This window comes from Quercus suber, unplaced genomic scaffold, assembly GCF_002906115.3.
Source record: "Quercus suber isolate HL8 unplaced genomic scaffold, Cork oak 2.0 scaffold_911, whole genome shotgun sequence".
NCBI lineage: Eukaryota > Viridiplantae > Streptophyta > Magnoliopsida > Fagales > Fagaceae > Quercus > Quercus suber.
In genome coordinates, this window is record NW_027070335.1 from 107,273 (window position 1) to 120,253 (window position 12,981).

Genomic DNA, 12,981 nt, shown 5'->3' on the forward strand with positions numbered 1-12,981 from the left:
TTTCTATAAACTAGTTACTAATCTGTGTGATGCACGGAAAAACTATTTGTGGAGTCACGTTTTGTGGCCTAGGCCCAAAATGTAGGGAATGTTGACCTAGTGAGCCCAGCACAATAAATTTGTAGAGAATTGGTCAAAGAACTCGGTCCTAATGAATTTGACAACGGCTAATATGGATTCAAGAGATTATTAATCAAGAACAAGGAACATAGAACTGACTGAATTTCTCCATCCGAGGAGACAAATCTCTTTATCAATCAATTAAACTGATTACAGGTATTACTTTGATTGCTACAGTATTTCTTACATTATATATCTCCCCTTGGATCATCCTGATCCTGCACTTGTCAATCATTTAAGCCCTTACTTGAGTGCTCGTCCAATTAAACACCCTCTTTGGCTTTTTGTGAGTTGTGGTAGCCAAGGCAGCACTGTTCAGGGGTCTTTTCTACATAAATGTGGCCAGAAAAGTAGCTGCAGTGTATTTAATACGGTGGTAGCAGCTTTTTCCTTAGATATTCTTGGGTTCTCTTCCTTCTCATAGGTTCTTGAGGCACGTCTCCATCGCTGGAGTTTCTTGGAAGGTCACTTTGATCTATGGGATCTACATCTAACTTGTGTTTAGCTTATCCGAGGAGGTATTCCTCCTCGGACCACCATCCCATTTGCGTCTGGCTCCTTACGTCTTGAGTTTAAACCATTCATTTCTATTCATTCGTCCTTGGACTACTCATGCCCAAGGCCTAATATATGATTCGTTCTTGGGTTCTATTCCTTCTCGTAGGTTCTTGAGGCACGTCTCCATCGCTGGAGTTTCTTGGAAGGTCACTTTGATCTATGGGATCTACATCTAACTTGTGTTTAGCTTATTTGAGGAGGTATTCCTCCTCGGACCACCATCCCATTTGCGTCTGGCTCCTTACGTCTTGAGTCTAAACCATTCATTTCTATTCATTCATCCTTGGACTACTCATGCCCAAGGCCTAATATATGATTTGGGCCCCTAACCCTACAATAGCCCTCAAAATTCCAATTTTTCCCTCTCATCCGAGGAGAAAATTAGGGTTTTGATTTTTAAAAGATAACACCAACTAATTTCTCGATTCGCACATGTGGGAGTGCTGTTTAACGTGCCCCATAATTTCCACTAACGTTTCGACATTCGTAAGGCTCCATTAATTGCTCCAGGCAGCGCTTTGTTCCCTAAATCTAATGGTGAGGTGCAGATCCAATGATTGGCCTTTCTCTTGAAATTTCAAGCGGGACAACTCCCACTCATTTTCACCCTCTATATAAAGCCTTGAGGGAAATCATTTTCCCCTCATTTTACAAACTCTCAAGCTCTCCAAAAATCCCAAGCATTCAAACTCACAAAACTTTCTAAGTTACTAAGCTTCCCACACCATTTCTCTAAGAAATCTTTGAAAATTTTTCTAAAGGTTTCAGGGACTATCACACATCTTAGTTCTCGTAAGTTTTTATTTCTTTAAACCTTTCTTTTTCTCATCGGCCAGTCTTCTCGGCCTTCCAGTTTTTATTTCTCCATTTATCAATTTCGGTGGTTTCCCTTTAGCTTGTCCAGATAGGTAGATTTAAGCACTTAGTGAACTCCCCTGCCAAAATAGAGGCCTTGAAAGAAAAATACCACATACCATAAGAAGTCGCCTTGCGATATTGTTCCCTGGAACAAATAGTAACACACAGAGAAGGGGGCCAAGTCATCATCCCCATGATAGCTTTCATAGAAGGGGGAATAACTCTTCCCATGGGTAGAATAACATGGTACTACCTCATAAACCATAGGATATGCCCCCACCAGTGCATGCCCAACCTATTTAGGTTCTTGGGTAACGTTGATGCTCTTAACGAGTATCTGGGTTTGCAGCTCACCTGGCACGATGTGGTCCACATGCACGAGTGCTACTCCTTGAAAAATGTGGGATATTATTTCAAGTCCCAATCTGACGTTGTCAGACGATTATCATGTCTACCTATATCCAACAAGGGTATGAAAGACGACTATCTGATAGCTTCGGGAGCATGGCATGATGGCCTTCATTGCCCTGTTCGAGAGGGAGTGCCAGATGGGATACCTTAGAGTTAGGCTCCTTAGCAAGAGATTTAGGCTTTTTAACCCTGACCATGCTTTGCCCTTTTTCGTCTTGCTTTCTTTTAATGATGGATCTCGATTTTCTAACCATGTTTTGCTTCTGGGCCATTTTTGTAGATAAAAGGAAAGTAGCTCCCCAGCTTAGCCTAACCAACGTTGAAGCTCTCAACTACTTGCTGAGGCCTAAAATCTTTGTAAGTGAGGATAGACAACTGCGAGCTATCCACCTGATCTTGGACTTTTAGCTCATCTCAGAAATATATTAGGAGATAGGCCACGCCATAAGGGCAGGTGACTCAAGGTTAGCTCAGATTGACGTGTCACGCCCTAACTTTCTAGCCTGAGATGACCTTCCACCAGTCGCACATCCATTCCAACAGAACCTTCCACTGGTTGTGCAACCATTTCAGCAGGTTCTACCTGAAGCAGCAGTAGCAAGAGAAGAAATTTCCTCCTCAAGTTCCTTACTCGAAGAAGAGATTGACAAGTTTCATTTTGAGGAGGAGGAGACTCAAGGGGTGCAAGTGATTCCCGTCTCAGACACTGAGGATGAACTTGACAGGCATTCTAGTGTCCAAGTCCCGACCCTTGTGACTTCCCATCTAGACGATACCTCCGAAGAAAAGGAAAGTGAAATGGCCTTAAACCGAGGGAATAAAAGTTTAAGAGATCTTATGGCTACAAGGGGCAAGGTGTCAGTTTCTAAAGAAGCCACCAAGTCCTAAATTTCAGCTAATCTTCCACCACCTCCACCTCTCCCCGTGACCTCGGTCAAGTTGCTCCCTTGCCCTGATCTGAAGAAGAAGAAGAGGAAAGTGCAGAGGTGCACGACGTGGAAGAGGGCGAGATGGTTCCTCCAAAGGGGGCGAAGCAACCCAAGCACGCCAAAGACAAACGGGCTTCCCCTGGGGAGAGCAGGGAGGACTCTTAAGGGGCCGATGTACGCCAACCACCGCGTACTTGGTTCCCTAGGCTGGAGGTGGATGGTGCCCCTATCCCTTGGGATACCTTAGTCCGAAACTTTCAGAGGGGACACTCGAGCTATGTTGCTGAGGCCCTTAAGCAGCCACTTCTTCTGCCGAGAGATATGGATGTTTACAGGCGGTTCAAACAACCTGACCTCTTCCTGTCCCTGAAAAGGAACCTTGCCATGGTAAGTGGTTTGACACATACTTTGAATTACATACTTAGCTGCTTTTTTCATTTTTCCTTTTTCTTACGTGGAATCTTTCTGTTATTTTTATGCAGGTTACCCAACAGGTCTTTGTGGATGAGGAGTGGGTAAAGGACACCCGCAATCAAGTCAGGATGGAGGCCTACTCCTGTGCTGAGACCGAGAAAATCTTAGGGGCTTTTAAAGAGGAGCATATTGAGTTAACCAACAAGCTAATTGCCTTAGAGAAGGAACGCCTGAGTGCTCTAGCTGGTCTAAAAAGTGCTGAGGCCCAAGCCGAGGACCAACGTAAGTTGCTCTACACGACGAAACTTAAGCTAGCCACTCAAAAATAGCAAGTTCTGGATCTCAAGACCGAGCTGCAGAAGGCCAAGGAGGCAGCCCAACTGGCCAAGGAGGCACTCGAGGCTGAGAAGCAAGCGCTTATCAGCTCAACGCAGAGGAAATGCAAGTAAGGCTCACTGAGGAGCTTTTTGAGGTGTGCAGGGATTATTGTAACATATCATAGGATAGGGCCCTTGACATTGTAGAAGTCCCTGCAGACTCAGTCTGGAGGCAGGCTGAGAGCATATACTACCATCCAGACATCTGTGAAGTACCCAGATGCCATCCCTTCTTTTGCCAACCATGCTCTAAAGACCTCGGAGCAGCCCTTAACCATCCAAGCTGCTCTCCCTCCTCCTGAGGCTTTGATGGGATCCAGTCAAGTTAGTGATCAAGGCCAGGGGGCCGAGGGGGTCAAGGACAAGAGCAAGGGCGAGGAGAACAAGCCCTTAGTAGGAGCCAAAGACGCTGCCAAGGCCAAGGAAGCTAAAGCTAAAGCAAAAGAAGAAGAGGCCAAGGATAAAAAGGTTGATCCTAAAGCCAAGGACGGTGCCACCTCCCAGCCAAGCTAGAAAGAAGACCCTTTTGCCCCCAAGACCAAGGCTTAACCCTTAAGATTTTCTTGTAATTTTCCTTTTTTTTTTTTCTTTTTTTTTTTTGTAGTGGCATTTTGTCACGAAATATAATGTACTCCCTCTTTTTGATTAATGGATGGAATTTTCTTTCTATCTCTTGTGTCTTTGCTTTATATGCTTTCAAGTTTACTGTTATTGCAAATAAACTTGAATTGTTGCCACTTTAATTTTAATAAAAACTAACAACAATACCCTGCCATTAGTGTAAGTAATATGACTAAGTACCAACAATGAAGAGATTTACCCTGTATTTATGATGTGAATTGCTCTTTAAACAATGAAAGCCAAATCTAATAAAGATAAGTAATAAACTTTGTGAAGAGCAAAAGGGGGAAATATTTTTCACTCTGCTCAACACTTAGGTAGATAATTAAGGACTTCAATTTACTCAAAGCTACCAATTTAAGGAGTTGGTTATAATCTTGGATCTGTCTTGCTACTTAGTAAGAAACAAATAGATATCATAGGATGTTAACTTTCCCAAAGCATCTAGTCTGAGGACTAAGGTATAACTAAGGTTTTGTTTAAACACTTATAAAGATGTCATAAAGTGTTAATTTCTCCAAAGCATCTAGTCTGAGGACCCAGGCATGTATAAGGTTCTGTTTAAACACTTATAAAGATGTCAGAGTATTAATTTCCCCAAAGCATCTGGTCTGAGGACCCAGACATGTCTAAGGTTCTGTTTTAAACACTTATAAAGATGTCATAGAGTGTTAATTTCCCCAAAGCATCTGGTTCGAGGACCCAGGCATGACTAAGGTTCTATTTAATCACTTATATAAAGATCTCATAAAGTGTTAATTTTCTCAAAGCATCTAATTTGAAGATCCAAGCATGACTAAGGTTCTATTTAATCACTTATATAAAGGAAGAATAGTAGAAAGTACAATGCTTTTATATAACAAATGAACGTATTAATAAAGGAAACTTTTATTAATAATAATACCTTTTCAGGTTGTTTACATTCCAAGGGTGTGGTATTACATGGTCATCTAAGTCTTCCAGAAAATACGCTCATATGCCAACCACCGAGGTGATGCGGTATGATCCTTTCCAATTGGGCACTAGCTTTCCCAATGCTAAGTTTTTTGCAATACCTAAAACTTTTCTCAATATAGTCACCAGGCATTAATAGCCTTAGCTTTACATAGGCATTATAGCCTTGCTTAAGTTTGTGTTGGTAGTATGCCAATTGAACCATTGTATTTTCTCCTCTTTCCTCAATAAAATCTAAGCTCTTTTCTAACAACTCATTATTACTGCTCGGATTGAATGAGCTAGTCCTTAACGTTGGAAAGCTAGTCTCTAAAGGAATAACAGCCTCAGCCCCATAAGTCATTGAGAAGGAGGTCTTTCCTGTTAATCTACAAGGTGTGGTTCGGTATGTCCAGAGGACATGCGATAATTCTTTCACCCATTTTCCCTTTGCATCGTCCAGTCTCTTCTTGAGTCCATTAACTATGACTTTGTTAATAGTCTCGACTTGTCCATTTCCTTGGGGATAGGCTAGAGTAGAATATCTATTAGTAATTCCCAAATCACAGCAGTATCTCTTGAAAGATTTGCTAGTATGAGAGACCCCGAACCAGGTGACAATTTTTTTCCAGACGAACTTCTTGGCATCCACATCTCTGGTATTTGCCAAAGGCTAAGCTTCAACCCACTTAGTGAAGTAGCCCGTGCCAACCAGCAAATATCTTTTGTCCCTTGCTAGCTTAGGGAAAGGACCAATAATGTCCAAGCCCCACTGAGCAGGGGCTGGATAGAGGATTAAGGACTCCTCCTAGTTGGTGTATGTTTGGTGCGAATCTTTGACACTAGTCGCACTTCCTTACATATTCTTGTGCTTTTTTTTGCATATGGGGCCACCAATAACCTTGAGTGATGACTCTGTGTGACAAGGATCTCCCTCTAGTGTGGCTTCCACAAAGCCCTCATGTAACTCCTCCAGGAGTAGTTCTTTTTCTTCATGGTGTATGCATAGTAAGTATGGCCCAGAAAAGGAGCGTTTGTACAATTTCTGGTCCTTGAATAGCTAGAACCGAGATTCCTTTCTTCGTATTTTGTTAGTTTCTAATCTCTCCTTAGATAGGATATCCTCCTTCAAGAATAATGTTATGGGGTCCACCCAACTAGGCCCCATTCTAACTTGGTGAACATTAACCCCCTCTCTATTCACCTCTATGGGTTTGCATAAGCCTTCCACAAGGATAACCCAGGGTATGCTTTGGATGAGGAGATTGCAAGTGTAGCTAGGGAATTAGTATGTGTGTTTCCACTTCTAGGGATATGCATTAGATTGAAAGATTCAAAACTTGACTGCAAACGTCTAACCTGACTCAAGTACCCTCGCATTCTTTCACCTTTGGCTTCAAACTCTCCTTTCACTTGGCTGACGACCAATCTTGAGTCTGAGAACACCTCTACAACTTTTCCATCCATTTTTTGAACCATGGCCATTCCCATCAGCAGAGCCTCATATTCGGCTTCATTATTTATGGCTGAGAATCCCAATCTTAATGATTTCTCAATGGTGATTTTCTTGGGTAAGACCAGAACTAGCCCCAGTCCAGACCCCTTTTGGTTTGCTACACCATCAACATATACTTTCTAGGGTAAGGGACCTTGATGGGAGATCATGCCAACCAATTTTCCATCCATATTTTGATTCTCTGTTTCTACTTCCAACAGGGATTCAGCAAACTCGGTTACCAGATCAACAAGGACTTGACCTTTAACAGAGGTTTAAGGCATGTATTTGATGTCAAAAGCCCCTAGGATCGTGCCACACTTACCGATCCTCCCCGTGTAATTGGCACTTCGGAGTAGAACTCAGAGCGAGAGCTGAGTTAGGACAATTACCATGTGTGCCTAGAAGTAATGGGCGAGTTTCCAGATGGCATGTACTATCGCCAAAATGGCTTTTTCCAGTGGCAGATAGCAGACTTCGGCCTCATGTAATGACTTGCTTATATAATAAACTAGCCTTTGTATGCCGCTATCAACTTGTATCAAGACCAAGCTTACAGCATGAGGTGCCACAGCAATATAGGCAAACAAGACTTCATCTACCTCAAGACTAGACATGATAGGTGGCTGAGAGAGATAATCCTTAAGCTGTTAGAAGGTTAGGGCACATTCCTCAGTCCACTCAAACCCCTTCCATTTGTTCATCAATAGGAGGAATGGTCTGCACCTATCTGTTGATTGGGAGATAAATCGATTCAAAGCAGCAGTTATTCCGATCAGCTTTTGGACTTTCTTAGGATTCTGAGGTGGTTGTAAACTGTTGATTGCCTTAATCTGATCGGGATTAACTTCAATTCCACGATGAGTAACCATGTAGCCTAGAAATTTGCCCGATCCCACACCAAAAAAGCATTTGGAAGCGTTAAGGCACAACTTGTGCTTCCTCAAAATTTCAAAAATGTTCCCGAGGTCTCTCACATTCTCGGACACTACCTTACTCTTTACCACCATCTCGTCTATGTAGACCTCGATACTCTTACCCAACTGTGGTTTAAACATTCTAGTCATCATCCTTTGATAAGTAGACCTAGCATTTTTCAAACTGAATGATATCACTTTGTAATGATAGTTTCCAATAGGGGTAACAAAAGCTGTTTTTTCTTAATCATCCAAGGCTAGTGGTATTTGGTGATACCCTTGAAAGGCGTCTAAGAAGCTCATCTGAGGAAGGCCTATAGTTGCATCCACCAGCTGGTCTATCCTAGGCATAGGGAAAGGATCTTTTGGGCAAGCCTCGTTTAGATCTGTGAAGTCTACACACACTTGCCATTTCCCACTCTTCTTTTTCACCACCACAGTATTGGCCAACCATTTAGGGTAGAACACCTCCTTGACAACCTCTGCTTGCTTTAGTTTCAGTCCTTGACAGCATTAGAATAATCCTTGGATGAATGCCGAGGTGGTTGCTTTTTAGAGATGATGGAGGGATTAACATTTAGATGATGACAGATGAAGCTCAGATCCACCCCTAGGGCCTCGTAAGCATTCCATGCGAACACATCAACATTTTTTCTAAGAAACTCTATCAACTCTTCCTTCTTTGGAGGAGGTAGCTGAGCCTTGATTTGAAAGAACTTCTCCGGATCATCACCAACAACGACCATTTCCTTATCCTCACATTTCACCTCTGAGGCCGATCTATTGACAGGCAACACTGGAGCTCTTAATTGCTATAAACCCTCTTCAGCAGAGACCGAGGACTCAGCTTTGGGCTGATGTAAGATGGCAGCCCTAGGCATTGCCTAGCCGTGGATTGACTTCCCAGAATCTCCTTAACCTGACCCTCGGATGGATACTTCACCTTCTGGTGTAGAGTAGAAGAGACGACTCCCAAGGAATAAAGCCAAGGTCTAGCCACAATGGCTGTGTAGGGTGAGTAAGCATCCATCGCGATAAAATCCATCTCCACCACTTCTAAACCAGTCTATACAGGTAGTCTAATATGGCCCTTCGGAATAACGACCTTCCCATCAAAACTTACCAAGGGCAAATCATAGGCTATTAGGTCCTCGGGTCGTAAATTTAGCCCGTTGTACAGTTAAGGTACATAATCTTAGCACCACTGCCCTGGTCCACTAAAACCCTCTTCATATCATACCCTCAAATCCTGAGGGTGACCACTAAAGCATCATCCTGGGGTTGGATGATTCCGATCTTATCCTCGTCTGAGAAGCCCAAAACCGGTTGAATTTCTATTCTAGCCTTCTTTGGCTCCGGATTAGTGCCCTCGGCGAATAGCTGAGCCACAGACATCACTCTAGAAAGGCAAGAACCAATCCTCCCTAGAGCAGCGAAGATGACATTTACCGTTCCCAATGGTGGTCTTGAAGAATCATCCTTTCGAGATTCCAAGTTTGTCTGGCCCTCCTAGCCACTGGAGTGATGCAAGAGTTGCTTTAATTTTTCTTCACGGACAAGTTAGTCTAAATGATCCCACAAATTTTTACAATCTTTCGTGGTGTGTCCTTGGTCTTGGTGGTATTGGCAATAAAGGTTTTGATTGTGCCTTAGAGGGTTTCCTTCCATCTTATTTAGCCATTTGAAGAATGGCTCATTCCCAATCTTCTCCAGAACCTGATGCACTAGTTTTCGAAACACAGCATTGACCGCCTGAGTACTGGCAGACCCGACTGCCTAGAAAAATCTCTCTGTGGCCGGTTGTTATTGTATCGGTCTGACTTGAAATCCCTCCTCTCTTAAGGGATAACCTTATCCTTTCCTTTCCTTTCCCCTACTGCCGGTCTTCCTCAACCCTTTTATACTTATCAATATGGTCCATGAGTTAGCGCACACTAGTGACAGGTTTGCCAGTCAGAGATTTACTCAAACCGTGCTCAACCGAGAGGCCGACCTTAAAAGTACTACTGGCCACATCGTCAAAGTCACCATCTATTTCGTTAAACATCTCCTAATATCTATCCGAGTATGTTTTCAGGGTCTCTCCTTCTCGCATGCTTAAGGACAGTAGGAATGCCAAGGGCCGAGGAACCCTACTATAAGTGACGAATCGGGAACCAAATGCCTGAGTAAGCTCCTTAAAGGAACCTATGGCATCTGTTTTCAGGCTGTCGAACCATCTCATCGCAACAGGTCCTAGACCGGATGTGAAAACCTTGCAAATCAAGGCTTCGTCCTTGGAATGGACAGTCATTCTTTGATTAAAGTGGCTCACATGCTCCATAGGGTTTGTTCTGCCATTGTACATGGTGAAAGTGGGCTGGGTGAATCGTCAAGGAAGTTTCGCCCCCTCGATTTTACGCGTGAAGGGCAACTTGGAGATTTGGTTCAAAGCCCTGATCATAGCATCGTTTCTCACGCCTTTACGAGGCGGGCTTCTAACCCTCCGTTCACAATGGTGCTCCTCCTCATAGGAGAAAGATTCGCTAGGTAGGGTTCAAGACCTTCGCCTGTAACTAACGTCCCTTCCGTCATCAAAAGAAACATCAGAGTTAGAGGTGGTTCGCCTTCGCCGTGTATGGCGCAACTTCCTCTTCAACTAATCAATCTCCAATTGCATGCCCTCGTTACTCTTTGCACGGGAGATATGGCTTCCACCTCGAGGTTGACTCCTATCAGTATGTGTGATATGCACACTTCCTTCATGGTCACCTTTTTGCTCAAGGTTGACAAAGGGGTCACTATGCTAGGATCCTAAAGACTCTCTACTTGGTGTGGACCTAATCCTACCACATCTAAGTGTTGCACTCACTATCGCACCAGTTCTCCCCACAGATAGCGCCAATTGTGCGGTCACATTTTATGGCCTAAGCCCAAAATGTAGGGGATGTTGGCCTAGTAAGCCCAACACAATAAATTTGTAAAAAATCGGTCAAAGAATTCGGCCCTAATGAATTTGACAATGGCTAGTATGGATTTAGGAGATTATTAATTAAGAACAAGGAACATAAAATTGACTGAATTTCTCTGTCCGATGAGACAAATCTTTATATAAATCAATTAAACCGATTATAGGTATTACTTTGATTGCTATAGTATTTCTTCCCTATTTTTCTGATCCCCTCCTCATGGAGGGTCTCTTACATTATATATCTCCCCTTGGACTATTTTGATCCTACACTTGTCGATCATTTAAGCCCTTACTTGAGTGTCTGTCCCATCAGACACCCTCTTTGGCTTTATTTGAGTTGTGGTAGCTAAAGCAGCACTGTTCAGGGGTCTTCTCCACATAAATACAGCCAGAAAAGTAGCTGCAGTATATTTAATACTGTGGTAGTAGCTTTTCCCTTAGATATTCTTGGGTTCCCTTCCTTCTCGTAGGTTCTTGAGGCACGTCTCCATCACTGGAGCTTCTTGGAAGGTCACTTTGATCTATAGGATCTACATCTGATTTGTGTTTACCTTATCCAAGGAGGTATTCCTCCTCGGACCACCATCCCATTTGCGTCTAGCTCCTTAAGTCCTGAGTCTAAACCATCCATTTCTATTCGTTTGTCCTTGGACTACTCATGCTCTCAGCCAAGGCCCAAGGCCCAATATATGATTTGCGCCCTTAACCCTACACTATTAAATATGAGATTAAAAAAAAAAAAAAGGAAAAAAAAAAAAACATTAAACTCCCCACCACAATAATATAAATTGACCAAAACACAAACTTTTAGTATGAAAATATAGATAGTGACATTTAATGGATTTGGTAATAGTACGGGCTTTTTAAAGAAAACAATTTGATTTAAAAAGTTGGAAACTTTTAGTTTCCTACTTCTTCCCTTAAACAATGCCAACTTTTAACAAATTAAATGCTTTAAAATTTGAAAATCTTAAAAAGCTTACATTAGCACTTTTTAATTTGTTTATAAATCTAATGCTAAATAGATCTACGAATTACATTCTTATATTCTTTGTCATTTGTAAGATGATTGGGGATAAAAATTTGTCCCAATAGAATTGTCTCTTCCTTCCATCCTTCAAAAGTTTTAAAAAGTAAGATGCATATGACCACTAAATAAGAATGTGTATAAAGTTTGGAATCAGCAATAAGATCAAGTCAACCTAAAAACCTCTTCAAATGCGATGTAAAAGGACCAATATCACTCAGCTTATTAATTAAATTGCAAAAATCACCGGTCTTTTTGCTGCATTAGTTTCCTCTTTCCTATTTGATGGTGACACGAATAGGTATGCGCAAGAGCAACTACAATTGTTAAGGCAGGATTAAAGGTCCTATAAGAAGCATTTTTTCCAGTATTTGGGCCCAATGGTGAGTACAAAGATGGCGACCTTTTACAAAAAATTATTCTCAATCCATAATTCAATCCAAAAATGTGTAATTGATGTTATATATGGAAGTGTTGTAGGGGGCAAAGAGTAGAACAAACATATTCTTATGGCCACACCCATACAGCTTCTAAGTTTTAACTATGAAATTCCACCAACGTTCAAATATCAAGCCCAAAAAGTATCATTGGGGAAATTCTTTTGAACAAATAAATTTGAGCAATCAAAATCAAGCAAATTCATCTTAAAATTCCAATTTCAAACACAATCACATAAACCCACTATGAAATTCCACTAAATGTCTATTCTCTATATGGATTTATCAAACCATTTGATTAACAAAATTGCATACAAACATCACTTGGTATAAGTAAAGCCAATAAAAATCACCAAAATAGAAAAACCATCTTGGTGGAAAAATCACAGAGATAAATGAATTAGACAGAAATATAAAACCAAACAAACTCATCTGCAAACATATATCTATGACAAACTAAAAAATCTATAACAAATTTCCTATTGTCTTCATTTTGAAAAGAAAAATGATAACAAACTGCTATTCTAAATTTCAGAAATTGCACTTATATCCTTTTGATAAGTAAGAGAAAAATGCACTGTACCATTCAACACTCAAATCATATTGCTGAAATTCTAAATTTCATGTTTCGACTGCTATGAACCTTCAATTCTTATCTGTCATCATCTCCCTTCCGCAATTACGGCTACGAATTATTTTGCTGAAATTATATGATATAAAAATGTGACATATGTGTCGTGATTTTAAGGAGCATGACTTGGAATCTGGCAATGGAAACAATTATGATTGTTGGATTTATTGTTTATTGAGGTATTGGAAAAATCTTCAAATGATAATATTATTAACAAAATTGGAATACAAACACCAATCCAAAAGCATCTGCTAAGTACAAAAGACAATATAAAAAAATTGTATTAGGGTCTTGTTATTTCAA